The 17,468-nt window shown below is 46.7% G+C and overlaps 1 pseudogene; it reads right to left on the reverse strand.

Annotated features, from left to right (window-relative positions):
* Positions 1 to 15,915: 15,915 nt before the first annotated feature.
* On the reverse strand, positions 15,916 to 16,840 carry LOC134376110 (ras-related protein Rab-12-like; annotated as a pseudogene).
* Positions 16,841 to 17,468: the final 628 nt, after the last annotated feature.

The raw sequence follows: 17,468 nt of genomic DNA on the forward strand, positions 1-17,468 counted from the left end.
TTTCCCCCATACATTCCCTAGTCACTTCTCCACAATTTATTGCTCTTTGTGAAAATGGTATAGAAGCCCCTGGGTCTAACTGCCTCTTTAGGTTTTCAGTTCTCTTATGTGAATCTCCCATATTTGTGTTGACCTAAAAGAAACTGAAGCCAAACATTAAAAGCATAGCATTTATTAAGCCAGTGTGGCCAGTTAGCTCACTTGCGGGGGTGGGGGGGTGTTGATAACACCAAGGTCAAGGGTTCAGATCCCCATACTGGCAAACAGCCAAAAAAAAAAAATTTATTGAGCTAATATGACAATTGCAACCAGGGAAATGCATAGTCAGGTCACCCTGAGAAATGAGTTCCAAAGAGAACCAGCAGAACTTATCATTTATAACCACAAGAAGGAGGAAGATTTAAAGGACAGTGAGAGAAGACAGTCCCACCTCATCTCTTCATCAACTTTCTATTTGTTGTACATTACATATAGATCTGGGATTGTTACTAGGTTACAACCTACATGCAGGGATCCAGGATGAAGGTCACAAGGATTATTCTAGGTTATTGTATGGCTTCCTGGTGCCATTATAGCTGCTTCTAAGTAAAATGGTGTTATGATAATGTTTTCCAGGACAGGTGGACATGATTGCTGACTTATCCCAGATCCCCCAAGGCACTATAATTTAGCTGACCTGGTCAAAGCAGATTTTTTAGTTATCATATGTAAATTTTTTTAAAAAAGATGAAACATGTATGTCTTTTCTCCTGTTAATCTGTCTTTTGTCAGTTTAATTTGCAGTCCCCAGTCACCGAATCTAAGAGTGTATAGGATATTTTCCCCCTCCCCTACAAAGCCCGTGTTGTACATGTTGTAAGTGTGAGAAATAAGCTTGCTATGGTGAGCCTCCAGGATGCAGGGTTGTTTGTTACTGCAACAAAACCCTGACAGATATAGCACAGGCTCTATTTTGACTACAGAGAAAAATAATCACATTAGTTAGCAAAAAGTCTGGAAACCAGGTCCTGTAAGAAATTGTGGCAGGCATGAAGATATTAGGGCTAAAGAAGGGACAACCTGGTGGTCAGGGAGCAAAGTTTGGGAGAAGGTGTTGGGTTGATAACGTAGAAACCAGATATTTGAAGATCTCCATCTGATAGAAGAAGTCAAGGACATGCTCCATGTTACTTTAAAAGGGCTGGAAAATTCTGGGCTGCAGAAACCAGACATAATATAATTTCCACCAGATTCCTGGGAAGGTGGGCATGCATTGCACTCACTAGGAGGTGGGTGCCAATCACCAGGGTCATGTTGTTACCAGGCATGGGTCTGGCTGCCTGCTCCTTTTCAAAAACAAGCCACTCAAAAGTCAAATGGTGGTAAAGATGGAAGTCAGCTTTTATTCAGAAATACCAGTGACCAGAGGAGAGGTGTCAGGCTAACCATCTCTCCAATAAACCTGAAGGAGAAAGGCCAGACTGAAGCTGTCTCAAAGACTAGTATTTACTGAGGGGTTTTTAAAGAGGGGATTGAGGGAAGGGAGCATGGGAAATGAAAAGCAGGACGGAGGGGGACACAAGCTGTGGGGGCTCCGTTCAAGGAGCCGGGTGCAAGGTCTCACCAAGACTCCGCCTGGTTTCTGCTCCCATCCTTGTGGTTATCTCAGGGTCTGGATAGTGTGTGCGTCCTGGCAAGTCTGCAGCTTCAGGCTGTCTGGAAAAAAGCTTTACATTTCTGTAAATAATGTCATCTTGCCCCATATCAAGGTTTAAAATATCAAATAACCATGGGAAATGAAGGAACTCAGAAATACATGCCAAGAAAAAAACTGTCCTTTTAAAATTTGCCTACAGCCCATGTAATTTTAGGCCCCAACGTGGCTTCAGTGCTGCTCACTCTAGCAGTGACAGAACAAATTGGGCAGGCCCTGTAACGCCAGAGTCCTGTATTAGTCTGTTTTCTGTAGCTTATAATGGAATACCTGATACTAGATCATTTATAAAGAAACAGAATTTATTTCTTACAGTTTTGGAGGCTGGGAAGTCCACAGTCCAGGAGGTGCATGTGGTGAGGTCCTTCTTGGTGGGGACTCTCCACAGGGTCCTCAGGTGATGTAGGGTGTCACAGGTAAGAACATCTCCCTTCTTAGAAAGCCATCAGTCTACACCCATGATAACCCATTACTCCATGAATGGATGAATCCATTCTTGAGGGTATAGTCCTCATGATCCAATCACCTCTCAAAGGCCCCACCTTTCAAGTACCATAATAGGATTTCCCACCCTCTTAATACTGTTAAAGTGGGGGTCAAGTTTCCAGCACACGAACTTTGGGGGAACACATTTGACCCATAGCAGGTACCTTCCCACTCCAGCACCACACACAGCACTATGGATCTGATATCAAAAATTGATATCAAATGCCCTTCAGTGTTCCCTATATTTTATTCCATACAATACTGCCTTTAAGGTTTACAGGAATGCCAACTGTTCTCCCAGCCAATGTCACTATAAAATGTGCAAACACCCCTCAGCTCCCACAAACCAGATGGTGAGGGGGCAACAACCTGTGGCATTTCAGAAGTTTTAGAGCAAATCAAAGCTTTAATAATGACACAGACTCACCCCTTGACCAAATTTCAGTCAGGTGCCTCTGGGCCCTCTTTTCCATGAGGCCTCAGCCTTGGACCCTGTCTTCATCCTGCCTAGCACAGTCTTAGCAAAAAGTCCCGCTAGGTCAGTTTAGAGAGAGCCCCCCACCCTTGACATCTCATCAGGCTGCTGTGGTTTGAATGTCCCCCCAAGCTCAAGTTGGAACTTAACCCCCAATGTGGTGGTAAAAGGTGGGGCTTTTAAGGGGCCATGAGGACAGTGCCCTCTGAATGGGCTGGTCCATTTGTCGAGTAACGTGCCGATGGTTTAATGGGCATGGTTCTGATGGCTTTGTAAGGAGAAGGTCAGCTCTCTTGCTCAGGCCATTCTCACCACATGATTTCCTGCACCATCTAGGACCCTGCAGAGACTCCCTACCCAGAAGAAGGCCCTCACCAGAGGCGCCCTCTGGACCGTGGATTTCCCAGCTTCCTGAAATCTAAGAAATAAATTATATTTCTTTATAAATTACCCAGTTTCAGAGTTCTGTTATAAGCAACAGAAAATGGACTAATATACCAATCCTCATTCCTCACCTTTGATTTTTAAGTCTGTGTTCTGTCCTTCACAAGAATCCTGTTTGGTGAGTTTAGCAAGAAGCCCCCTACCCTTGATGTCCCCTCTCAGTAATGTCCCACGCACTTACCACCTCTCTGTGTTCATTGGCTGTGAAACCCCTGCGGACCCTGCTATATTCAGAATCGAGCTCAGTCCTACACGGTGGCCTCCTTGCCCTATTGCAGTAGACCCACGTGACATCTGCCTTTGCCACCTTTAACTCGTGTCTGCCTTGGTTGATCTTCAACAATAACCTCTGGAGGAGATCGGAATACGTCACCCTAGAATATGCCACTTTGACATTAAGATTATTGTGAGCTGGAGGAAGCTGAGAAAAAGCGGACACAGGAAGAACTCTCTGCCTTCCCTCTGTCTTCCTAGAAGGAGAATGGAAAATCCTCCTTGTGAAGGTGTCCCGCTCTCCCACACGAGAACAATCCTGTCACCAAATGCAGAGACAGCACTGAGGCGGATCTGTGTAAATAACTCTTGTTAAATGACCCTTATCTATTATGTTTCCTTATGTATTTGCCTTCCCACAATTTACCAGCAAGAAGCCCAGACCTCCTCTGCTTCCCTTTGTCTAGTCACTTACCCACAATTTATCACCTGTTGTTACAGTGGGCTGTAAGTCCCCACGGTTTTTAGCTATTTATGTTTTTTGGTTTTTTGTTTTAACACCTGTGAAGCCCCCATGCACATTATTTAAAAAGTTAGTATCAGGACGGCCAGTTATCTCGGTTGGTTAGAGCGAGGCGTTATGACACTGGCTTAGATCCCCTCACCAGCCAACCACCAAAAAAAAAGAAAAAAAAAAGAAAAAGAAAGAAAGAAAGAAAAGAAAAGAAAAAAAAGAAGAAAGAAAAGAAAATAAATAAAAAATAGTTAACACCAAATGAAATATATAAGGTTTTCTTCTGTTAAACTGTCTTTTGTCAGTTTAATTCACTAAGAGAGTATAGGAAAAGGTTTTTCTCCCCTACACCTCAGAAAAGTAAATACTACAAACATAAGACTTTTCATTTGAAAGTTTATTCATATTTTTTCTACACCTATTTTTGTAAATTTCAAATAATAGTTGTTTCGGAATTAGGGTTTCCATCCCTCAGACACATGGTGGCAAACATGGACGGAAACAAAAATAATTAAAATTAAAAACATACCAACTTCACAAAACCAAATAAGTAAAAAAGAGCTAGATATGCTGCCAGTCCCGCGCTGGCTCCATCAGGCTGTCGTGGGGTGAGGTGAGACCCTGAAGTCCAAAGTCTCAGGCACTCAAGTGCTCCTCAGTCCTATGGGATGATTTTTCCATTTCATCTTCTCCAATATCCTGCACCATTGTCCACAGCCTCCTTCTACTTTCTACAAGCACTGTGGCCAGAGCTGCTGCTGTGCACCTGCCCCACCTGATCGGGCTTCCCACACAGGGCAGAAGCCCAGCAAACACCTCCAGGCACAGGGCAGATCTCAGAGCCTATCCCAGGACAGCTTCGGGTGCATGTGCTCTCAGTGTTCCTCCAGTAACCTGCGCTGTGGAGAAGACAGGGCTCTGTTACCTGCAAGCCCTGAGTAAATAGCCTTTTGCCTCTTCTCATTAGGTGGTCTCTGTTTAGTTCCACACCAGGAAAAGTGGGGGGGGGGTTCTGGGGAAAGGAGCTACCCTCTGGATCTATTTGTCCTTCTGCATAACAAGACAACCTTTATTCACCCTCCTGTAACTTGTCACCACCCCCAGAAGCCCCAGCTCTATTCCTTTCTGTAGCTCAGGACGCTGTACAAACTCCAGTCATCTGGCCCTTCCTTGAGTCTCATGTTTTGCGGGACTCCTGTACCTATGCACACAATTAAAGTAGTTTTTCTCCTGTTGATGTGTCTTATGTCAATTTAATTCATTGCCCATCCAAAGAACCCAGAAGGGAAGAGGGAAGCCATATCCCCCTCCCCTACAGCATTAAAAGATGAAGAAAAAAGTATAAGAAAAAGAAAAGAGAAACAATACTAATGTAAGTCTTAAAAGACCTCTAAACCGTGTTAGGATCCTGACTCAAACAAACCAACTTTTTAAACATGCACGTTTTAGGTAATAGGTGAAATCTGAACAGGAATCAGAGGTCAGAAAAAAACAGGAATTACTGTCAATTGCATTGGGTAGGCAAAGCCTTGACTATCGGTAAGACACTGATGAAACTTCTAGAAGTGAAACTACTGATGTCTGGGATTTGCTTTTAGAACAAGAAAACCCTTCCGTCAAGACAAAACAACAGAGCAGATGAAGAAAATGCAGTAAAATGCTCATTTGGATTGTTTATTTATGGAGTTCATTGTCCTGTTGTCTTGGGTGCAACTACTTGAAATTATTCATTAAAGGTTTTTTCCTTGTTGTTGTTTTTTAACCCTGATGTATTTTCTAAACTGAAGGAAACCCTCAGGCCACATTCCCCCATTGATGTAAACAGCAGAGAGGGTTCCGGGACCGGGCGGGGGGTTGGTAAAGTAGAATTAACAGCAGTTGTTCGCTCATGCAGAGAACTGTGCGCGCCCACCACCCGCACCCTCCGGGCCACACGGAATCGAAGGCCAGACCCCGTCCTCGTGTGTTTAGTGAGGAGAGACCACGGAAAAGCTCCAGCCCGGAAGCCCGGGGAAAGCCAGTCATCTACACTGGGAGCCAGGCCGCCTACACCTGCAGCCAGGCCGTCTACACCCGGGGCCGGCCATCCGCACCCGCAGCCAGGCGGTCTACACCCGGAGCCGGCCATCCGCACCTGCAGCCAGGCCGTCTACACCCAGAGCCGGCCATCCGCACCTGCAGCCAGGCCGTCTACACCCAGAGCCGGCCATCCGCACCTGCAGCCAGGCCGTCTACACCCAGAGCCGGCCATCCGCACCTGCAGCCAGGCCGTCTACACCCAGAGCCGGCCATCCGCACCTGCAGCCAGGCGGTCTACACCCGGAGCCAGCCATCCGCACCCGCAGCCAGGCCGTCCGTACTCGCACCCCCAGGAGGTGGCAGAAAGGTGCTGCTTAGCCTTCAAGGCCTTCTGCTTTCCTGCTCGCTTCCCCACACCCCACGCGTGGCCGGAGCCTCAGTTTCCTCGTCTGTCTGCTCAACCCCAGGACTCGGACACGGGTTGGTCAGGATTGGGGGGCGGCATTTCGGGGCTTGGTAACGTCCCCCGCCCCGCCCCAGGGGACCGGACCTACCTGTCGCCTCCCCGCAGCCCGGCCTGCCCCGCCCACCGTCTCCGCCTAAGCCGGACGCCCCCTCTCTTCAACCCCGGACCGACGCCGCCGATGCCCGGGAGAGTTGGGGGATCGCTACCCCCGGCGACCCGCTTCACCCTCCCAGGGGGGCACCCGCCCCTGCTCGCTGCCGCCTGTCCCCCCGACCCCCTTCACCGACCGCCCACGGGGTCGCCCTCTCCCGCCTCCTCCACAGGGACCTCCTTCCCCTCCCAACGACTCACCCCAAACACAGCGGACAGGCTGCCGCCCCCTTTCCTCCCTTGTCCCCCAGCCCCTCCCCACCAGCAAACCTCCTGTCCATCCCCCTGCCCAGGCCAAGGCGGCCCCACTCCCGGCTGTCCCAGGACGCCGAGGCTCCTCCACTCTCCTCCCCTCCCCCACCCTGACCCAGCTGACGCCACCAAGTCCCCCGCGGCCCGGCCATCGCCGATCAGCCCCGGACGCCTGGCGTGGTGCGAGGGCCACCTCCCTGTGAGTACCGGCCCTGCAGGCCACCCTCCTGCGGCCTCTGGGTCAGGACCCCGGGTCCACCCCCGCCTTCTAACGGCGGCGCCTTCCCGCCCCTCCCGGCCGTCCTGTCCCTGCAGAGGGTGATACGTGGGAACCGTGGACACTCAGGCCCCGCGGTCACCTGGATGAGCCCGGCATTAACAAAGGAACATCCCCGGGACCGAAGGTGACCAGAGCCCTGATGACAGCCTCTGCGCAGACTGAGTCAGACCCCCAGCTCACTGGACGCTCCCCATCCCTGGCTTCTGTCCGCGTAGACAGCGTCCCCCAACCCTGAGGACCAGGGAGAGAGCTGACGCCAAGAGCTAGGGCGCAGGAAGCGCTGATCAAGTTCCCAGGGGACAGACTCCGAATGTCTGCAGTCCATAGACGCCATCACTTTCATATTGCAGAAAAATAGAGGAGGGTGGTGCTTGGAGTTTGGAAACGATTTTCAAATCCCTTTCCTAACTCGGTCCCAACAGCACCCCCGTGAAGTAGGCAGGCGAAGCTGTGGACCTCCACTGCGTGGGGTTACATATTCTAACTCCAGAGGGTGCCTGTGTGCTCGCATGTGTGTGCCTGTGCATGTCTGTGTGAGTCTGTGTGTGGGCCAGTGTGTATGTGCATGCACGTTTATGTGTGTGTGTGCCTGTGCATGTCTCTGTGAGTTTGTGTGTGGGCCAGTGTGTATGTACATGCACGTTTATGTGTGTGTGCCTGTGTATGTCTCTGTGAGTTTGTGTGTGGGCCAGTGTGTATGTACATGCACGTTTATGTGTGTGTGCCTGTGCATGTCTGTGTGAGTCTGTGTGTGGGCCAGTGTGTATGTGCATGCACGTTTATGTGTGTGTGTGCCTGTGCATGTCTGTGTGAGTTTGTGTGTGGGCCAGTGTGTATGTGCATGCATGTTTATGTGTGTGTGCCTGTGTATGTCTGTGTGAGTTTGTGTGTGGGCCAGTGTGTATGTGCATGCATGTTTATGTGTGTGTGCCTGTGTATGTCTGTGTGAGTTTTTGTGTGGGCCAGTGTGTATGTACATGCATGTTTATGTGTGTGTGTCCCTGTGCATGTCTGTGTATTTGTGTGTGGGCCAGTGTGTATGTGCATGCACGTTTATGTGTGTGTGTCCCTGTGCATGTCTCTGTGAGTTTGTGTGTGGGCCAGTGTGTATGTGCATGCACGTTTATGTGTGTGTGCCTGTGCATGTCTCTGTGAGTTTGTGTGTGGGCCAGTGTGTATGTACATGCATGTTTATGTGTGTGTGCCTGTGTGTGTTTACATGTGTTTCTCTGTGTAAATGTGTTTGTGCATGGCTGAGTACATGTTTGTGCATTTGCATGTATGCATATTTATGTATATTTGTGTCACATGTGCTTTGTAATTGTGTACATGTTGTGCATGTGTGTGCACCTGTGTATATTTTTAAGCATGGGTGTTTCTGTGAGTACCCATGTTTATGCATGCATGTGTGTGTATACGTGTTTGTCCATGTACACACATGTATTAGCATGTGCATGTGTTTGTGCAGGCATGTGTATGTATATGTGTGTGTACACACACACAGAGCATGTCTTTTCCAAACTGCTCTTCACTCCCTAATGGAAGACATCTTTTTCTTCTTAAAGTCTGCTTTTCCTTGGTTTTAAAGGGGCTTTGTTAACGAAAAAATTATTCTGGCACTTGTTAAAAGGCTCACTATTGAAGCTTTTTGCAATGGGGATGTCACCCTGGGGAAGAGTTGGGGCTCTGAACCCAGCAGAGACAGCTGGGGTTCGTGGATGGAAATAACTGAGAGGGACTTCAAGGGTAGGAGGCTTTTGGTGAAACTGGCCTAACAGGAAGGTCAGGGGCTTAGATGTCAAAGATGGGGGTGAGGACTTGATCAGATATCGAGGTGGGGGTGGCTTAGGATTCTCTGCGAAGACTGGGCTGGGCAGGCCAAGGACAGAACAAGGAAGGGTCCAGAATTCATGGGCCAGAGGGTCCGGGTTAGCCTTTGGTCATGGAGGGTCTTTGTAGTTTCCAGAGAGGCATTTGTGCCTCTGTCACTGGCAAGGCTAAAAATGACAGCTACGCACCCCCTAAGTGGACCCCAGTTTTAGTTCTCGCCTCCAGCAGGAGGCCACAGAGGAAGCCTGCTCGTTGCCAGGGAGCGAGCCCAGAGCTCCAGGAACATGAGGGGACCACTTAGCCCAGCCTCTCTCTGGGGGTTGCTCAAAGCGGAAACTCTTGCCTTGTGTCTCCCCAGGAGCCATGGATGCTGTGGAACTTGCCAGAAAGCTGCAAGAGGAAGCCACTTGCTCCATCTGCCTGGACTACTTCAGGGACCCCGTGATGACCTCCTGTGGCCACAACTTCTGCCGTGACTGCATCTGCCTAAGCTGGGAGAAGGCAAAAGGCAAGAAGGGGCAGAGGAAGCAGAAGGGTTCCTTCTCCTGCCCTGAGTGCAGGGAGATGTCTCCGCAGTGGAACATGCAGTCCAACCGCCTGCTCGCCAAGGTGGCCGAGATGGCACGCCAGCACCTGGGCCTCCAGAAGCAGGACCTGTGCCAGGTGCACCAGGAGCCCCTCAAGCTCTTCTGCCAGGAGGACCAGAGCCCCATCTGCGTGGTCTGCAGGGAGTCCCAGAAGCACTGGCTGCATATGGTGGTGCCCGCCGGGGAGGCCGTGCAGGAGTACAAGTGTCTAGGGACAAGGTGGCCCCCATCAGAGACTGGGAAGGGAGCATCCAGGAGTACAAGGTGGGTCAGAGTCAGAAACCATGGAGGGGGTGTCCAGGGGGACAAGGTGGGCCTTTGTCAGAGACTGGGGCGGGGTGTCCAGAGGGACAAGGACGTCAGACTGCACGTGTGTGTGTCGGGGTGGGGGCGGTTTTTTAGTCAGGGCAGACCATTGGCCTCATAGCCAACAGCCCCATGGATTTTTAGATATGACAACAAATGCACAAGCAACAGAAGGAAAATAGATAAATTGGGCCTCATCAAATTTTCAAACTTTTGTGCATTAGAAGTCATTCTCAAGAAGTCGAGAAGAAAACTTAGAGAATAGGAGAAACTATCTGAAAATCATGTGTCTTATAAGAGTCTAGTATTTAGAATATGCTAAAGACTCTGACAACTCAATAGTTTAAAAGGCCAACCCGACCTTAAAATGGCTAAATTACTTCAACAGACATTTCTCCCAAGAAGATATACAAGTGGCTAAAAAGCACATGACAAGATGTCAACATCATTAATCATCAGAAAAATACAAATCAAACACAGCAGGATACCACTTCACACTCAGTAAGATGGGAATAATTTGTTCAAAAGGATGTGTAGATATCAGAACTCTCATATATTGCTGGGGGAATGGAAAATAATTCAGCATTTGTGGAAAAGTTTGACGGTTTTCCAAGAAATTAAACATAGAATTACCATATGACCCAGGAATTGCATCCCCTACTCTGAAAAAATTGAAACAGACAAATATTTGTAAAAAAATGTTCACAACAGCACTACTCACAAATGCCAAATGGTGAAAAAAACCCCAAATGCTCATGAACTGATATGTGCATAAACGTTGGAAAACGAATAAGATAATTATGGATAGTTTTCAGTAAATTTATGCATATCGGATTAATAAATGGATACGTAAATATCTCTCTACATAATGTTACAATATGTATAATTAGTGGTATATCAGCAATATTTGCATTAGCCAAATGATATAAACAACCTAAATTTCTATCAACTAATAAATGGATAAACACTGAAAAATGGATGGTAAATATAAATACTTACAGATATATACATGAGGGTACTTCAAAAAAGTTCATGGAAAAATAGAATTAAAAGATCATACAAATATTTCCTTGAACTTTTTGAAGTTCCCTCATACACATGCATATCCATATATATTTAATGTTATTTAGACAGAAATAAATGAAGTACTGACGATCACTGTAACACAAAAACATCTTACAAAGTGAAAGAGGCCAGACACCAAAGATCACTTACTTTTATGAAATCTGCAGAATGAGGAAATCCACAGAGCCAGAAAGCATATGGCAGGTTGCTAGTTGTTGGGTGGAGGTGGGGATGGGCAGTAACAGCTTAATCATCTTGACGTTTTCTTTCAGGGTCATGACAATGACCTCCATAAAAACACAGGCACCCAAACTGAAAGTACCCTTGGTGGAGCCTCTTCATCTTTTGTTTTCTGATTGGTTGGTAACGCAGTGAAACTATCCAATCAGGGCTTGTCTACACGGTTCAATCAGATCGCGTCTTCCAGGAGCCCTCATTTGAATACAGAGTCTATAAATACGCCGAACAAGGCCACGCTCGGCATTTTCTTTTCTGTGGAGCTGGATGGAAGGGTGAACTCTCTGTCTGGTCTTCGCTTGTCTGTGCTGGTTTCCCCGAGGTGTCTTCGCCAGTTCCAGGACAAGAAGTTGAGAAACCCAACTTGAAAAACTGGTCCGCAGATGTGTCCGAAGAAAAGAAGCAGGTATCCCCGAGGTGGAGAACTTTGCTGGGTCCACGCGCTTCTCCGTTCTCTTTGGACGTCTCAGGCCTGGTGAGTCTCCCCGTTTATTGTGAGCCCCGGGGCGTGGAGAGCGATAGGCCCGGGGCGCCGGTGTCGGGGTACCGCCGGCTTCTCCCATCCCTGCATTGAGCAGCGGAGAGCGACGGGGCCCGGGCATGGAGAGCGGCGGGCCGGGGCACCGGTATTGGGGTACCGCCGGCTCTTCCCATCCTTGCGGCGGGCCAGGTCGTGAAGAGCGTTGGGTCTGGAGCGCTGGTTTCGGGGTACCGCTGGTTTGTCCCATCCCTGAGTCGAGCAGCGGAGAGCGGTGGGCCCGGCATGGAGAGCGGCGGTCCGGGTGTGGAGAGCGGCGGGCCGGGGCACCGGTATTGGGGTACCGCCGGCTCTTCCCATCCCTGCGGAAAGCGGCGGGCCAGGTCGTGAAGAGCGTCGGGTCTGGGGCGCTGGTTTCGGGGTACCGCTGGCTTGTCCCATCCCTGAGCCGAGCAGCGGAGTGCGGCGGGTCCGGGCGTGGAGAGCGGCGGTCCGGGACACCTGTATTGGGGTACCGCCGGCTTCTCCCATCCCTGCGGAAAGCGGTGGGCCAGGTCGTGAAGAGTGTCGGGTCTTGGGCACCGGTATCGGGGTACCACCGGCTTCTCCCATTCCTGCGCCGAGCAGCGGAGAGAGGCAGGCCAGGGCGTGGAGAGCGGCGGCCCCGGCATGGAGAACGGCGGTCCGGGTGTGGAGAGTGGTGGGCCGGTGCGCCGGTATCGTGGTACCGCTGGCTTCTCCCATCCCTGCGCCGAGCAGAGGAGAGCGGCGGGCCGGATCCTTGACAGCGGCGGGCCGGGGCATGGAGAGCGTCGGGCCCGGGGCGCCGGTGTCAGGGTACCGCTGGCTTCTCCTATCCCTGCGCCGAGTAGCGGAGAGCGGCGGGCCGGGGCGTGTAGAGTTGCGGGCTGGGGCGCCGGTATCGGGGTACCGGTGGCTTCTCCCATCCCTGCAGAAAGCGGCGGGCCAGAGCGTGGAGAGCGGCGGGCCTGGGCGCCGGTTTCGGGGTACCGCCGGCTTCTCCCATCCCTGTGCCGAGCAGCGGAAAGCGGCGGGCCGGGGCGTGGAGAGTGGCGGGCCGGGGCGCTGGTATCGGGGTACCGCCGGCTTCTCCCATCCCTGTGCCGAGCAGCGGAAAGCGGCGGGCCGGGGCGTACCCAGATGTGGGATTACTGAATCCTGTGTTAAATCTATCTGTAACTATTTGATAAACCTCTATACTGCGTCCCATAGTGGCTATACTTATTTGTAGTCTCACAACGGTGTAGAAGAGTACACATTTCTCTGCATACTCCCTGGCATTTTATATTCTTTTTTATCATAATCCATTTAATTGGGCTGAGATGATATTTCAACATGGTTTTAATTTGCATTTCCTAAATAAGTGATGTTGATTGAGCATTGTTTGAAGTACCTGTTGGATTTGTATGTCTTCCTTTAAAAAAGTGTTTCTGCTCATTTGCTCATTTTTGAACCAGGTTATTTGGTTTTTTCTTTAACGTGTACTTATTTGAGTTTATTGTATATTGTGGATATTAATACCGTGTCAGATGTATAGTTAGCAAATTGTTTCTCCCATTTTGTAGGCTTTTTTACTGTTGATTTATTTGCTGTGCAGAATCTTTTTAGTTATGTATAATACAATGAATTTACGTTTTTCTCTTAATGGTTGTGCTTTGGGGGTCTTCTTCATAAAGTCTTTGCTCACTCCTACTTTTTGAAATGCTTCCCTGTGTTTTGTTTTAGTAGTTTTATATTTTCAAAACAGGTATTTAAGTCTTTAATGAATTTTGAGTTGTTTTGGTATGTGGCAAGATTTATGAGTCTAGTTTCTTTTACATGTGGATGTCCAGTTTTCCCAGCACCATTTATTGAATAGGTGGTATTTTCTTTAATGTATGTTCTTGGTGCGTTTGTGAAAGATCAGTTGACTTGTAAGCATGTGTGGGTTGATTTCTGGGTTCTCTATTCTGTTCCTTTGGTCCAAGTGTCTTTTTATGGCAGTATCCTGCTGTTTTGGCTGCTAGAGATTTATAGTGTAATTTGAAGTCAGGTAGTGTTATGCCACCTGCTTTATTTATTTAGCTCATGATTGTTTTGGCTATCCAGGATCTTTTATTGTTCAATATGACTGTCAGGGTTTTGGGGTTTTTGGGGGTTTTTTGTTTGTTTGTTTTTCTATTTCTATGAAGAATGTTTTTCATATTCGATGGGGATTGCATTGAATCTGAAGATCACTTTGGCTATTATGGACATTTTTACTACGTTGTTTCTTCTAAGAGCATGGAATGACTTTGCACAATTTTGTGTTATCTTTAATATCTTTCAATAGTGATTTGTAGTTTCTTCTCTGTAGAGATCTTTAACCTCGGTGGAACTGATTCCTAGGTATTTTATTTTCTTGGTGACTATTGAGAATAGGTTTACTTAATTTATTTTTCTGCTAGTTCATTATTGGAGAATAAAAATGCTACTAATTTTGGGGTGTTGATTTTGTATCCTGCACATTACTGAAATTGTTAATTAGCTTTGAGTTTTTTGGTAGAGTCCTTAGGTTTTCCTATATATATGATCATGTCATTTGCCAACAGGGCCAGTTTGACTTCATGTTTTCCAGTCTGGATGCCCTTTATTTCTTTCTCTTACTTGATTGCTCTGGCTAATTCCAATGCTCTGTTAAATAGGAGTGGTGAGAGTGGGCATCCTTTCCTTGTTCCTGTTATTAAGCAAAAATCTTTTAGTTTTTCCCCATTCAGAATGATATTGGTGGTGGGTTTGTTGTATATGGCTTTTACTGGCAGTGGGTTTGTTGTATTGAGATACTCTCCTTATATACCCAATTTACTGAGATCCATTATCATGAAGGGATGTTGAATTTTGTCAAATGTTTTCTGCACACATTGAGATAATCATATGGTTTTTGTCTCTGTTTTTGTTGCTATGGTTTATCACATTTATAGACTTGTATATGTGGAACCATCCTTGTCACTCTGGGATGAATCCCACTTGGTCATGCTGTATAATTTTTTTTATGTGTTGCTGTATTCTGATGGGTAGCATTTTGTTGATGATTATTGGGTCTTTTTGTTCATCAAAGATATTGGCCTGTTGTTTTCTTTTTCTGCTGCATGTTTTTCTGGTTTTAGTGTCAAAATGATGCTGGCATCATAGAATGATTTTTTGAGAATAGCATCTATTTCACTTTTTTGGAATAGTTGGAAGGGAATTGGTGTTAATTCATCTTTACTTTTTCTTTTTTCTTTTTTTTCAGAAATACAAAATTTTATTTGCACTTTGTTAGTGTAGAAAGACCACAATGCTTCATACCACAATACTTGAGAAACACCAAGGTATTCAAATACATAGTTACTTATTTACCTTGACTACACAAAACAGTGCAGTTTCATAAAAGATATACCAAAGATAGAGTTTACAAATTTGTTATCAGACCTCTCCTTTTACCCTCCCCCCCCAAAAAAACTGAACACAGTCTAGACTTAATAGGAATAAGCTTCACCGTAAAGGGGAGAAACTTTATCATTACAAATGTACAGAATGTTTAGGCAAATACATGTATGTTTTTTGATATAGCAAAGTATATTTCCTTAAAATTTGAAAATCTTTTTCTATAGTTTCAAAAACCTCTTTCTTTTTTGAATCTTTGTAGTTCCTAAAAGCATAGGGTACCTCCATTAGGACCAGTGAGAGAGATTCTGGGCTTTAGGACCAAGTCAAATCCATCCCTCTAACTGGTAATATTCTACCATTACATCATATTAATAATCTTCAGTGATGGCTGTGAATGAAACTGTGCTTTGTGGCAGAAATACTCCAATACTTCAAAGATGCTACTGCTGGGGATAATATATTGTGAATAAAGAAAAAGCACTTAAGATAGCTTTTTTTCCCAAAAAGTCTTTATTATTACAAAATTTTTTTAGAACAATAAGCAGAGCACCATGTTCTCTTTTCAGAGTATCTTCTGTCCTGATAATATGATTAACAAGGACTATTATTTATTTCAAGAATCGTTATATCTTCTATTTCTCCCGCTCTTCATATTAGAAGTACTGAGTTTCCCAGTGTATGTACACTAGACACTGGGGTGATGAATGAAATGTAATAATTTGGAGGGAAATATGTAATTTAAAACCAGAACTTGGGCCGGCCCATGGCTCACTTGGGAGACAGTGGTGCTGACAACAAAGTTAAGGGTTAAGATTCCCTTACCAGTCACGTCTTTTAAAAAACAAAAAGAAACAAAAATTACCCAGGATTGCATATTTGCGCATTTACAAGTTCATGTATAGCTCTGACTTGGATTACAAAGTGGGAAAAGAAATTCTCAAATGATTGTAGTGCAGAATAGAACTTTCCTCTCTCCCAGGAATTGTTTCCACTTTGTCTCCAAAGTAGCAAATCAACAGCACCCAACATGTGGTGATGGTGGAGGCAGTTCTGGGGACACTTCGGGCTCTTGTAATGAGAGGATGCTATTGGACAACTCATTCCTTAAAATATCCAGAGGCATGTTTTTCAGAATGTCATCGATGAGTTTCAGAAATACTCCTTCACATTGAAGTTATCCTTGGCACATGCTTCACAGAATGGCATGCCTGTGATCTGCTGTGCAGACTTTTCACTCTGCTGTCTGGTGATTTCTCTGTCCATTTCACAGTCCAACTTATTTCCAAGTAAGAGAAGTTCTGCATCTTCTGAAGCATATTTATCAATCATGTTCATCCATCTTGGGAAATCATCAAATGTTTCCTTTGTGATATCACGTACTAATATGATCCCCTTGGCACTGCTGTAATAAGCTGAGGTAGTGCTGTTGAATCTCTCCTGACCCTCTGTGTCCCAGATCTGTAATCTAATTTTCTTTCCTCTTAGCTCTACAGTTTTGATTTTAAAGTCAACACCCACGGTGGACTTGCAGGCTTCGCAGAAGGCCTCGCAGAAGGTATCATCGCTGCAGCGCTCCATCAGGCTGGTCTTGCCCATGCCGCGGGAGCCATGATGATGATCTGCAGCTTGAAGTCAGCCTGCCTGGGGGCCTGCTTCCTCGGGCGGGCCTGGCCACCCAACAGCGCCGGGAAGCTCATGCCCAGGCCACCTCCACCCCCGGTCCACCCCCCAGAGGCCCTGGCGTCCCACGGGCTCCAAGCTGCAGCTGTGCCAGCCACTGGCTCCACGCGCCGTGGTCGCCACCGACGCTGCCGAGAGAGGAGGAAGGTAAGCAACTGCTCTGCAGCAGCTGCAGCAGCATCCCGGACGAGGAGGGGCAAGAAGCTCAGGCCTGAATTCATCTTTAAAGGCTTAGTAGGCTTCTGCAGTAAGGCCATCTGGTCCTAGGCCTTTCTTTCTAGAGACTGCTAATTACTGCTTCAGTTTTGTTGCTTGTTATTGGACTGTTTCGGTTTTCTGCGTCGTCTTGGTTCAGTCTTTGGTAGTTTGTGTGTGCCCAGAAATTTATCCTTTTTCTCTAGGTTTTCAGTTTTGTTGGTGTATGGCTGTTATAGTCTCTAATGATTCTTTGTGTTTCTTTGGTATCAGTTGTAATTTTTCCTTTCTAATTTTTGAGTCTTTTGAGTTAGCCTAGCTAGTAGTTTGTTCTATCTTTTGAAAAATCCAACATTTTGTTTCATTGATATTTCATATTGTTTTTTGGGCTTCTGTTTAATTCAATGAACATCTGCTCTGATGTTCATTATTTCTTTTCATCAACTAACTGGGATTGGATCGTTCTTGTTTTTCTAGTTCTTTGAGATGTAGTGTTAGGTTGTTTATTGTGATAAACTTGTCTCTTAACAGTATCCCACATTTTTTGGTATGATGTGTCTTTTTCATTGGTTTCAAGAAATTTTTTGATTTCCTGTTTAATTTCTCCTTGTACCATACGTCTTTCAGGAGCATGCTGTTTAGTTTCCATGTATGTTTTCCAGAGTTTCACTTGTTATTGATTTCTCATTT

This window comes from Cynocephalus volans, chromosome 4 (assembly GCF_027409185.1).
Source record: "Cynocephalus volans isolate mCynVol1 chromosome 4, mCynVol1.pri, whole genome shotgun sequence".
Classification (NCBI taxonomy): domain Eukaryota; kingdom Metazoa; phylum Chordata; class Mammalia; order Dermoptera; family Cynocephalidae; genus Cynocephalus; species Cynocephalus volans.